Source organism: Schistocerca cancellata, chromosome 4 (genome assembly GCF_023864275.1).
Source record: "Schistocerca cancellata isolate TAMUIC-IGC-003103 chromosome 4, iqSchCanc2.1, whole genome shotgun sequence".
In the NCBI taxonomy this organism is placed as follows: Eukaryota; Metazoa; Arthropoda; class Insecta; order Orthoptera; family Acrididae; genus Schistocerca; species Schistocerca cancellata.
This window is the reverse complement of record NC_064629.1, coordinates 369,096,868-369,109,418: the sequence shown is the minus strand read 5'-3', so window position 1 is coordinate 369,109,418 and position 12,551 is coordinate 369,096,868. Positions and strand designations below refer to the sequence as shown.

The following is a 12,551-nucleotide window of genomic DNA, read 5'->3' as shown; positions in this document are numbered from 1 at the left end:
ACTAGAAAATAAATCATGGAGAATCAAAGAATGAGAAAAGTAAAAAGATAGTGCAAGAATCGTTCACCAAACACACTCAAACGGTTTCCCACATTAAACCCATCTCTAAGGCCTAGTTATCGATGGGAAGTTAAGCACTAATATTTCCTCCTTTTTCCTACTTTAAACTGCCTGTTCAGTATGGCCTAGGAATGACTATCGAGTCTAATACTGTCCTTTTGGTTCTCATCCATTACTACGCTACTCTATGCTGAGACTCCAGTTACACGTGATTACCAATGTTCTAAAAATTAAGTGCACAACTGTTACACAATCGCTTCAGATATACAAGAAAATAACGGCTTATTCAAATACTAATCCTGGTCCTAGGAAGACCTGGGATATTTAACGCTACAGTGTGTCTTTATGTTGCATTACTGGAGGATAGCTGTGGTACCACAGTCGTTGCAAGACGTGTTCGGCGGTCGTCTGTCTTGGTGCGACGTCCACGATTATCACCAAGCTGACAACCACACCAACGTCTCATGCATTTTCAACATCACTGTGGAACACACATGATGGTGAGGAATTACTTCATATGTAGACATATTCTGAATATTTGTGGCTCGAAATTTTCTGTTTTAATTTTTCCAACTATTGAACATCACATAGTTTCTTTAACAATATTGTGCTGAGGAGCAAGCCAGTATCTACTCTGTATGAATCGTATGGTGTAAAGTGAAGGACTGCATGTTCAAGACTGCACCTTCACCACATTCTTAGGTTCATGTTTATTGTCTTTTAAGCCAGTGTAAATAGGCTGAATAAGGGCTGCGACTAGGGATGTAAACAAGCTCTGGTAACCGGGGAGAACGCCCCAGGTCCCCATAATGTGGTATCCTTGGCTGGCATCTTTCGATCCAGGACCAACTACACAGCAGAGAACTGCGGGGTGCCGCCCTGTCAAGGTAGCCACAACTCAACTGCTCCTCATCCCGCCTGCGACAGCCGCTGCGGTTGCATTCGTTCAGAAGCTGTTGAGTTGCTGTTGAGAACCCAACATCAGGGTGTACACCCTTTGTGTTAGTAATAAAGTTCTATTGTTCTTGGTTACCTCGGCACATCTCTTTTTGCATCATGCATTACCCACATAATATCATAGGCTATAAAAGTGGCGACAAAGTGAAAAAAGTGGTCTCACTTGCCATTTTGCCATGGCTGCTCCCTCGCTGGAACAATCGCTCCTGCTGCTTGTCCAGTTACTGGGTCAGCAGTTGCAGTGTCTTACCCAAGACACTGAAACGTGCCCTTAGAAAAATTAATGAATTATTGTGCTGATAAACCTCTTACATTATTTGATCTTCAAACAGCTGAGCACAACTGAACGTACTCAGACATTACTCTCTTTACTTATTCTGATCAACACTAAACTGACACACAATATTTTTAGCGCAACGCAATCTGACTTTCAATAATCCCTACAAAAGAATGGTCCTGACTAACATTAACCTATACCTTTCATGTATCACTTACCTCACAAAAATCTTCGTTGCTCTAACTACTGCAATACAGCGAGCGCCACTATTGCCAGCTAAATAAAAGATTCTAACTACTAAAGTCACTAACTACTGATAGGCATAGTTAGCTAATGAAAGATTTTGATAGAGAACAAACAATGTATTTACCTTAATAGTGTTCAAAAGTCATTATATATATAATATCAGTTCATGACATCCAGTCTTACAAATTTACTGTCTCTGATGGACACACGTCCAGATCATGCGCTCTCAAAACTCCGCCATCTCTCTCTCCCCACATCAACCACTGCTGGCGGCTCACCTCCAACTGCGCAACGCTACGCGCTGTTAACAGCAAACAGCCCAACACTACAATAGCGAATATTACAACAATGCCACCCAGCCACAGACTGCACACAGCACAGCCAGTGATTTTCATACAGTGCGCTACGTGGCGTTACCAATATAAAAACCTAAAAAGCCTACTTACATAGCCCCCATTTTCCCCACAAAAAATTTTACAAATTGTTTTGGGCAGTGGCCAATAAAGATTTGAAAAAAAATTTTCATAATTACAATAACAAAGAAATCAAATGCACACACTTATTGATACAATGTTGGTCAAAAGCTAAAATTTTCTCACAGTCCATAAAGACAGTCCTGATCATTCAATTGCATTGTTTTTTGTTGTTTTTTCAAAGTCTGAGCAGTAAAAGAAAATGCACATGGAAGTAGTGGATTTCCATGCAGTCTTGAAGAAGTAGTGTTGTCCTTCCAACAGAAAGACAGTGCTGACTCTTGACATGCAGACAGGTAATGGGCCACAACAGAGCAAACCCACAGCAGAGTCAGTCGAAGTTTTGAAGAATATTGGTAGGTGGGTCATCACAGAGCAAACCCACTGTATTCCTGGTGGAGATTATGGTATTGGTGGGCCACCAGAGGTGCAGACCCACTGCAGTCCTTGTAGAAATAATGGTATTGGTGAGTCATCAAAGGTGTAGACCCACTGTAGTCCTTGTAGAGACGGCAAGCAGCCATCCGTTGCGACTGTACAGGTGCACAATCACCATCGAAGAGTTTTGCGGAGAATATAGCAAGTCCATAAACCACCACTTGTGCACTCACAAAGTTTTTTTTTTTTTTTTTTAAATTGTTTAGACCCAGCAATGCTGTTGACCAGTCCCTTGCTCAATTATTAACACACGTGGAAACACTTTCAGTCCCTACTTCTCACATATTGTCCATATACTATGACCAACAGAAACTTGTGCAGTGAAATGTAACTTACAAGTTACTTAATTTGATGAACTGATGTCAATTACAATTTTATAACATAGGAATACAATAACAAAGGTACAAAATACATCATTAAAGAACATAATAGTACAGATAACATTTGCAATAATACGAGCTTCACAAAAGAATAGATATAGACATATACATCAGTGTTACAGGAATTATGACATAAGTAAATATATAAAATAATGAGAATAGTTTTCGAAACATTAATTTCACACATGAATATTAAAACAAAACAGAATAAATAATGTCTAAACATCTTTACAAAGTAAATAACATTATCAGAGAAATTCTACAACGTAAATCTTATTAGCTAAACACAAAGACAGGAAAAACACAAATTCACATAGCGTAATAACACAGAAGTAAAGGACAGGGTTTGTTTTCAGTGTGACATTTGGTACTGCAGTCCAACCCATTTCGTAGATCTTTCCTCTTATTTCAACATTTGTTTCCCCAAAAAAATCCTATCCAAGCATGCTTTCTGTATTCTGTTCACATCCTCTTTCAAAAATAGTTTTTCTCCACTGTACACTACTTTTTTGCCAAACCATTTTCTTATAGCTTCTCAATGCATTTCTTCCAATTCATCACAACTAGTTCTCTTATATAGCCTACCCCATCTTAAGCTAACTTAAATCTACTGAGCTCAGATATATATACTAAAGGACGAGGCAATGCAGCAGTACAAAACAATTAACATAAACAGCAATGACAAAAAAAATGCAAATTGGCAAAGTTAGCAGCAATAAAAATAAATTAGCAAAGCAAATGCAACATTATAACTAGTATGAGCCAATGTGCAGCAACAAGAAAAATAAATCAGTAGTAAAACTGGCTTAACAGAGTAATACAAAGTGAAATTCAGTAGCACTATGCCTGGCAAACAGCAGCAGCAAATGCCGTAACTTATATCTAAACATGACAAAGCTCAAGCAGAAAAAATATCTATATTAGTACATCTATTAAATTTTATTTTAACCAATGCTGCAGTGCAGCTAGAAACTAGATATTAAACGAAATGAGCAAATATATACAAAGCAATGTGTGAAACGTCATTCACTATTACAACAATGCCACCCAGCCACAGACTGCACACAGCACAGCCAGTGATTTTCATACAGTGCGCTACGTGGCGTTACCAATATAAAAACCTAAACAGCCTACTTACAACATCAGTTACGTGACTCAACGTAGTTTGGTGACACTGCCTACAGATACCATCAACAGAATAGCACAGCTTCTGCATCATGCACTGCTCTTCCTGTACACTACCAAATTACTTTAATGGCACCTCACTTGTCCTGAAGCTTTTCCCACAAAGGACTCAGCTACAATGGTCCCACTCCCTCGGGAGTTTGACAATACATTGGATTCATGGCCCACCTTCCTTGCCATATGGACTACCTCTGTCATATTTCTGCTCACTGAAGTTTCTTTAGTGCCTTCTTCAAGTCCATTGGTCTTTCGCCCCTGTGCCTCAACCACACTAACCTGCATTTCTCCTTCCACTGACCCTGTGCTGGCGCCCACTGCTCCTGCGCCACCAGCTCATTCGCTGTCAGTCCCTGTGCCACAGGCTCCAGCACTTCTGGCTCTGACACCACCAGCTCCAACGCGACTGGTTCCAGCACCAACGGCTCTGGTGTCACCAGCCCTGGCGCCGCCGGGTCCAGCGCCACCAGCCCTGGCGCCGCCGGGTCCAGCGCCACCAGCCCTGGCGCCGCCGGGTCCAGCGCCACCAGCCCTGGCGCCGCCGGGTCCAGCGCCACCAGCCCTGGCGCCGCCGGGTCCAGCGCCACCAGCCCTGGTGCCGCCGGGTCCAGCGCCACCAGCCCTGGCGCCGCCGGGTCCAGCGCCACCAGCCCTGGCGCCGCCGGGTCCAGCGCCACCAGCCCTGGCGCCGCCGGGTCCAGCGCCACCAGCCCTGGCGCCGCCGGGTCCAGCGCCACCAGCCCTGGTGCCGCCGGGTCCAGCGCCACCAGCCCTGGCGCCGCCGGGTCCAGCGCCACCAGCCCTGGCGCCGCCGGGTCCAGCGCCACCAGCCAAGCAGCTCCCACTCCAGCAATTCCTGCTCTGCCACCACCGACTCCAGCACCAATAGCTCCGGCTCCACCAGCTCTGGATGCACTGGATCTGGCGCCACTGGCCCGAGTGCCATTGGGTCCAGCGCCAACGCCCCGGCGCCACGGGCCCAGCGTCATGTCCAGCTCAACCGGCTCCGGCTATAGCAGCACAGTGCCTATCGCTCCAGTGCTTCCCACTCCATCTCACTCATTTGGTTTTTCCTTCACCATGCAATCTGGTGGCATACAACATGCCTACTCCAAGACACTGCTCTGTGTCGCTCTGAACTTTTTGTTGCCCTCTTACAACTCCAGCTGCTGTTGTCTCCTGCGATCTTCAGAGTTTCCTCATCTTAGCAGTTTACCTGTCCTCTCTCCTTGAGGCACCTTCCATGAGTATTTGGTTGGGGTTCCTCGGCACTCCAGTTCGCCAGTCATGGAAGTTCTGCTGCAAGACTAGCCCGCCAGGTCACACTGCCTTTGGCGCCCCAGTCACCTTTCTTTTGATGTCGACCCTGTATTTCTTATTTTCCAGGTCTGTCCATCTCTGTTTTCTGCTGGACGGGTCTCTCTCTTTGTGGCTGCTTCGCACTGCCAGCCTTTGGCCCATCTTCCAGTCCAGGTCTCCACCGCTGGAGATACGTTTTCTGGATCTGCCATCCAATGTCAGGATATCTTCTTCCTCCATGAGGGCGGCGCTCCTTCTCCACACTGGCTTTGTCTTCACTCCATTAGGGAAGACGCGATACCACATCCGTGGCTGACACCTTTGTCACAACAGTCGATTACACAGCGAAATTACTTCTCTATCTGCTCCTTAGGAATGTGGGATGTGGTATCAGTGGCTAGCACCTTACAGTACAGCCACCAGCCACACAGCAGAGAGCCGCAGGTTGCTGCACAGTCAAGGCGCCCACAACTCAACCGCAACTCATCCTGCCTTCGACAGCCGCTGGGGTATCTGAGGGCGCCACAGCGCCACTATTGTCGGCACTAGCATACCTTCGCAGGCCACGTGTTACAAGTAGAACTTCCCAGTATTACTCCGCCAGATGGATTTATAAGACACCGATCAGCAGCTCACCAATCAATCTATGAGTATGTGATTTCTATTTCAAGTTCGAGAGTTCGATACCAATGTTCACCGAGTGCCAATTGTCAGAATGCTGCGCATGCCAGTCGGATCCAAGACATCAATAACGTAGCAGATGCGGACTTCGCGTATGGCAGTGTTTCATTACTGTGACAGACTGTGTACGCAACTGTATCTTCAAGAACTGTTATCGAGAAAGGCGAGTTTCTCATCAGATCGGAACGATTTTTCACTTGCATTCGTTCAGAAGCTGTTCAGCAGCTATTGAGAACCTAACATCAAAATTTATTCTCTGTGTCAGAAATAAACTTCTGTTGTTCTTATTTTCCTTGGCACATCTCTCTTCTTGTAGTACGCATCACCCACATCATGGGATACCAAACGGAATTTGTGGGGACTCTTGGAGAAAAAAAAGGAAAAAGGAAAAATTGGTAATTAAAAACAAAGTCAAAAATAGAAAATACCATTCGCTTCGATGCATATTCACGGATGTCTTTAGAGTGTTGGTCGCCAGTAGATTAGTTCTGGAGTTAGTTTGTTCATTTATTCGATGTAGAGTTTTATTCTGTCATCTGGGTTCTAAACCAGAGCGCAAGTGGCACCTAATCTTATAAATACAACATTTGCTATATTTACAGGAAATTTTTTGTATATCCCTTGTTTAGTGTAAGACTGTTTTACGAAAACAAGTAAAAGAAGTAAGGAAGAAGTAAAGACGAGAGACAGGAAGAGTGAGGAAGAGTAACTTCGTGTTGAGGAAGAAATACACTGTGCGATCGAAAGTATCCGGGCACCCCCAAAAACATACGTTTTCCATATTAGGTGTATTGTGCTGCCACCTACTGACAGGTACTCCATATCAGCAACCTCAGTACGAGGTGCATTCAAGTTCTAAGGCCTCCGATTTTTTCTTCTCTGGACTGGAAAGAGATAGAAACATGCCCATTGTTTTAAAAGCAGGCCGCGTTCATTGTCAATACGTCCCAGAGATGGCAGCACCGTACAGCAGATGGAATTTTACCGCCAGCGGCGAGAATGAGAACTGTTTTAAATACTTAAAAGGGCGACGTTTCCTTACTTGAACAGCGTGCAATCATTCGTTTTCTGAATTTGCGTGATGTGAAACCAATTGAAATTCATCGACAGTTGAAGGAGACATGTGGTGATGGAGTTATGGACGTGTCGAAAGTGCGTTAATTGGTGCGACAGTTTAATGAAGGCAGAACATCGTGCGACAACAAACCGAAACAACCTCAGGCTCGCACAAGCCGGTCTGACAACATGATCGAGAAAGTGGAGAGAAAGGTTTTGGGGGATCGCCGAATGACTGTTGAACAAATCGCCTCCAGAGTTGGCATTTATGTGGGTTCTGTGCACACAATCCTGCATGACGACCTGAAAATGCGAAAAGTGTCATCCAGGTGGGTGCCACAAATGCTAACAGACGACCACATGGCTGCCCGTGTGGCATGTTGCCAAGCAATGTTGACACGCAACGACAGCATGAATGGGACTTTCTTTTCGTCGGTTGTGACAATGGATGAGACGTGGATGCCATTTTTCAATCCAGAAACAAAGCGCCAGTCAGCTCAATGGAAGCACACAGATTCACCGCCACCAAAAAAATTTCGGGTAACCGCCAGTGCTGAAAAAATGATGGTGTCCATGTTCTGGGACAGCGAGGGCGTAATCCTTGCCAATTGCGTTCCAAAGGGCGCTACGGTAACAGGTGCATCCTACGAAAATGTTTTGAAGAACAAATTCCTTCCTGCACTGCAACGAAAACGTCCGGGAAGGGCTGCGCGTGTGCTGTTTCACCAAGACAACGCACCCGCACATCGAGCTAACGTTACGCAACAGTTTCTCCGTGATAACTTTGAAGTGATTCCTCATGCTCCCTACTCACCTGACCTGGCTCCTAGTGACTTTTGGCTTTTTCCAACAATGAAATACACTCTCCGTGGCCGCACATTCACCAGCCGTACTGCTATTGCCTCAGCGATTTTCCAGTGGTCAAAACAGACTCCTAAAGAAGCCTTCGCCGCTGCCATGGAATCATGTCGTCAGCGTTGTGAAAAATGTGTACGTCTGCAGGGCGATTACGTCGAGAAGTAACGCCAGTTTCATCGATATCGGGTGAGTAGTTAATTAGAAAAATATCGGAGGCCTTAGAACTTGAATGCACCTCGTAGTAACTAGACATCGCGAGGGAGCAGAATGGGGCGCTCCGTGGAACTCACGGACTTCGAACGTGGTCAGATGATTGAGTGTCAGTTGTGTCATACGTCTGTACGCGAGATTTCCACACTTCTAAACATCCCTAGGTCTACTGTTTCCGATGTGGTAGTGAAAAGGTAATGTGAAGGAACACGTAGAGCACAAAAGCGTACAGGCCGACCTCGTCTGTTGGCTGACAGACCGCCGATAGTTGAAGAGGGTCGCAAGAGGGCAGGCATCTATCCAGACCGTCACACAGGAATTCCAAACTGCATCAGTATCCACGGCAAGTATTATGACAGTTAGGTGGGAGGTGAGAAAACTTTGATTTCATGGTCGAGCGGCTGCTCACAAGCCACACATCACGCCGGTAAGTGCCAAACGACGCCTCGTTTGGTGTAAGGAGCGTAAACATTGGACGATTGAATAGTGGAAAAACGTTGTGTAGAGTGTCGAATGACGGTACACATTGTGGCGATCCGATGGCAGGGTGTCGGTATGGCGAATGGCCGGTGAACGTCATCTGCCAGCGTGTGTACTGCCAACAGTAAAAATCGGAGGCGGTGGTGTTACGGTGTGGTCGTGTTTCTCATGGAGGGAGCTTGCACCCCTTGTTGTTTTGCGTGGCACTATCACAGCACAGGCCTACATTGATGTTTTAAGCACCTCTTTGCTTCCCACTGTTGAAGAGCAGTTCGGGGATGGCGATTGCATCTTTCAACACGATCGAGCACCTGTTCATAATGCACGGCCTGTGGTGGAGTGGTTACACGACAATAACATCCCTGTAATGGACTGGCCTGCGAACAAACCCGACGTAGAAGTCCATACAATACCACCGGTGGGTCCAGCATTGGCGCTGCTGTGGACGCCGATGGAGGTATAGCTGATGAAGGCCCGGCGTCCAGGACTAACGTCACTGTGAACGGCGACGGAAGTGGTGGCTGCTGCAGCGGCTACGTAGGCGGTGTATATCTGCACTCTGCGAAACACAGTTAAGTGGATGGCAGAGGATGCGTCCCACTGTACCAGTTGTTAGGATTTTTTTCCGTTCCAGTCGCGTATGGAGCAAAAGAAGAATGACTGTGCAAATGCCTCTCAGCATGCTGCAATTTATCTAGTCTTGTCCTCACGATCCCTACGTGAGTGATATATTGGGAGTTGTAGTATATTCCTAGAATCATCATTTAAAGCTAGTACTTGAAGATTTGTTAACAGACCTTCTACGCATACTTTCTGTCCATTTTCAATAGTCTGCCACTTCAGTTCTTCCAGTATCTCTGTGACGCTTTCTTATGGGTGAAAGAAACCTGTTATCATTCATGCTGCTATTCTCTATAAACGTTCAGTATCCTCTTCTAGTCTGATTTGCTCTGGGTCCCACATATTTGTTCGGTATTCTACGATGGCTGGTACGAGAGATTTGTAGGTAATATTATTTGTAGAGTGATTACATTTCCCTAATATTTACCAATAAACAGAAGTCTATCACTTGCGTTACTCCCGACTGAGCCTATGTGATCGTTCCATTTCATATGCCTACAAAGTGTTACACCTAGGTATTTGTATGAATTTACCTATTCCAACTATGAGTCACTGATACTGTATTCAGAGGACACTATGTTTTTTGTTTTGTAAAGTGCAAAATTTTACATTTCTGAACATTTTTAAAGCAAGCTGACACTCTTTGCACCACTTTGAAATCAAGGTCCGACTGAATATTTGTGCTGCTTCGCTCAGACAGTACTTCTATGTAGGTAACTGCATCATCCGCGAAAAGTTTGAGATTACTATTAATGTTGTCTGCAAGGTCATTAATACACAAAATCAACAGCAAGGGACCCAACATACTTCCCTGGGCTATATCCGGAGTCACTTCTATATCTGTCGATGACTCCGTCTAAAATAACGTGTTGCGTCCTCTCTGCCAAGAAATCCTAAATCCAGTCACAAATTTCATCTTGTGCCCCATACGATCGTACTTTCGGCAATAAGCGTAGATATGGGACTGAGCGAAATGCGTATCGGAAATTGAGAAATATTGCATCTACCTGACTGCCTTGATCCGTGGCTTTCAAGATGTCATGTGAGAAAAGTGCGAGCTGGGTTTCACGTGATCTACGTTTGCGAAATTCATGCTCGTTGCCGTGGTAGAGCTCGTTCTGTTCGAGGTACCTCATTATGTTTGAGCTCAACATGTTATAAGATTTCATAACAAATGTATGTCAGTGACACTGGGCGGTAGTTTTGTGAATCACTTCTATTACCATTCTTTCCGTGTTTTATTCGACAGTTCAACGTAGACGAACAGAGTATAGTATGGCTACCTATAAGCTCAACGACTGTAATATTATAAATCATGCACGAAGAGCTATTTGTGATTCTTTTTTATTTACACAGCAGACGTGGGAGCAGCGTAAGTACCGGCTGGAGGTATAAGTAAATTATTTATCCCTTCCACCTATTTGTTAGCATCCTCCACCGCAAGTAACTCGCCAATAAACCCTACGATGCTGTAGCGAAGTAGCAGCTAGAACTCCACTATTGAACATGAGCGACCTGTGTATGCGACAGATGATTGCCGAGTGTACTGCTGCCACATAAACGATATAAGCAACAGACGTATGTACGATAGTAGTCATCTTTTAGCATGCTACATGGGCGAAATGACACTGTAGAAATGACACTATGACATCTTGCGTTTACTGTCGCGAGTCGAGGGAAAGGTTTCTTCTAATAGGCAGAAGATGAGAACCCGAGGAACAGGGAAATTCACGAACGTCTCCTGTTCTTAAACGGTCTTCCTTTCTTGGTGTTCTTTCGGTTAGCTTTTGCGCTTCCTCTGCGCCTGCGCCCTTGGCGGAGGCCTATCTCACTACTATCTTGGTACACCCCTGGGTGTGACCTGTGCTTTCTTCCAACTACTGGCCACGGTTTTTTGTTCGAGGAACTTACGATAGATTATAGTTAACAGAGGGACCAACTCAGCCACAGATTTTGTATAGAATCTGACAGGGATTCCATCGGGTCCTGGGGCTTCGTTCGGTTTTTAACGACTGCAACTGTTTCCCCGACGTCTCTGGCAATAATACCTGTTTCACTCATCTTTTCAGTGATACGAGAATTAAATTGGGGCAATACTCCTGGGTTTTCCTTTTTGTAAAGGAACATCTGAAACAGAGATAAGCATTTCTGATTTTACTTTGCTACTCTCAATTTCAGTTCCTGGCTTGTCCATGGGTGACTGGACCTAATTTTGGTGCCATTAACAGCATGTCAACACGACCAGAATTTCTTTGGGTTTTGTGAAAGATCTTTCGACAATATTCTGCTACGGTAGTCATTGAAGGCTTCATACAGTGCTCTTTTGACTGTCAAAGTCATTTCATTCAGTATCTCTCTCTTTTTCTATCTATCTATCTATTTACGCTTTGTTTTATATCTACTATGCAGTAGTCTCTGCTTCTTTAGAAAATCCTTTACAGAGAATGTATACCATGGAGGATCACTCCCATAATGATTTTTTTCTACTGAGTACATATCTATTCACTGCATTGTAAGGTGGCTATAATTTCGCACCTTACAAGCACCCATCCACATACTTTGCCGTGATCTACAAACAATTAGGTGTCATGTGATAGGTTGTACAGCGTATATATGAATATATAAAGGAGACTGACATTTTCATTTACGCCTTGTAAGTAATTGTTAATGCTTATTGTATGAAAGGTGATGGAGTGTCTATTATCACAATGGCGTAATGAATGACTGCCAGTACTAGTAGAGGTTGGAATGACAGTGGAAATGAAACGGCAGGCGGAACTCAAGCCCTGGGTGGAAGGCCCACACAGGTGTGGTGGTTCAACTCCACTCAGGAAGTGCCAAGACGGACAGTCTGGGCACCTGAGCGCGAAGACACAATACAGGGGTGACCGGCCACTATTGTAGTAGGGCCAGAAGGACAACCGGATAATACGAGGTGCATTCAAGTTCGAAGGCCTCCGATTTTTTTTCTAATTAACTACTCACCCGAAATCGATGAAACTGGCGTTACTTCTCGACGTAATCGCCCTGCAGACGTACACATTTTTTACAACGCTGACGCCATGATTCCATGGCAGCGGCGAAGGCTTCTTTAGGTGTCTGTTTTGACCACTGGAAAATCGCTGAGGCAATAGCAGCACGGCTGGTGAATGTGCGGCCACGGAGAGTGTCTTTCATTGTTGGAAAAAGCCGAAAGTCACTAGGAGCCAGGTCAGGTGAGTAGGGAGCATGAGGAATCACTTCAGTCCGCAGCTCGTGGTCGTGCGGTAGCGTTCTCGCTTCCCGCGCCCGGGTTCCCGGGTTCGATTCCCGGCGGGGTCAGGGATTTTCTCT

General features: G+C 45.2%; 1 pseudogene; it reads right to left on the bottom strand.

Annotated features, from left to right (window-relative positions):
- The window catches only part of LOC126184204 (brahma-associated protein of 60 kDa-like), a 52,763-nt pseudogene extending 47,145 nt beyond the window's left edge, over window positions 1–5,618 (bottom strand).
- Window positions 5,619–12,551: the final 6,933 nt, after the last annotated feature.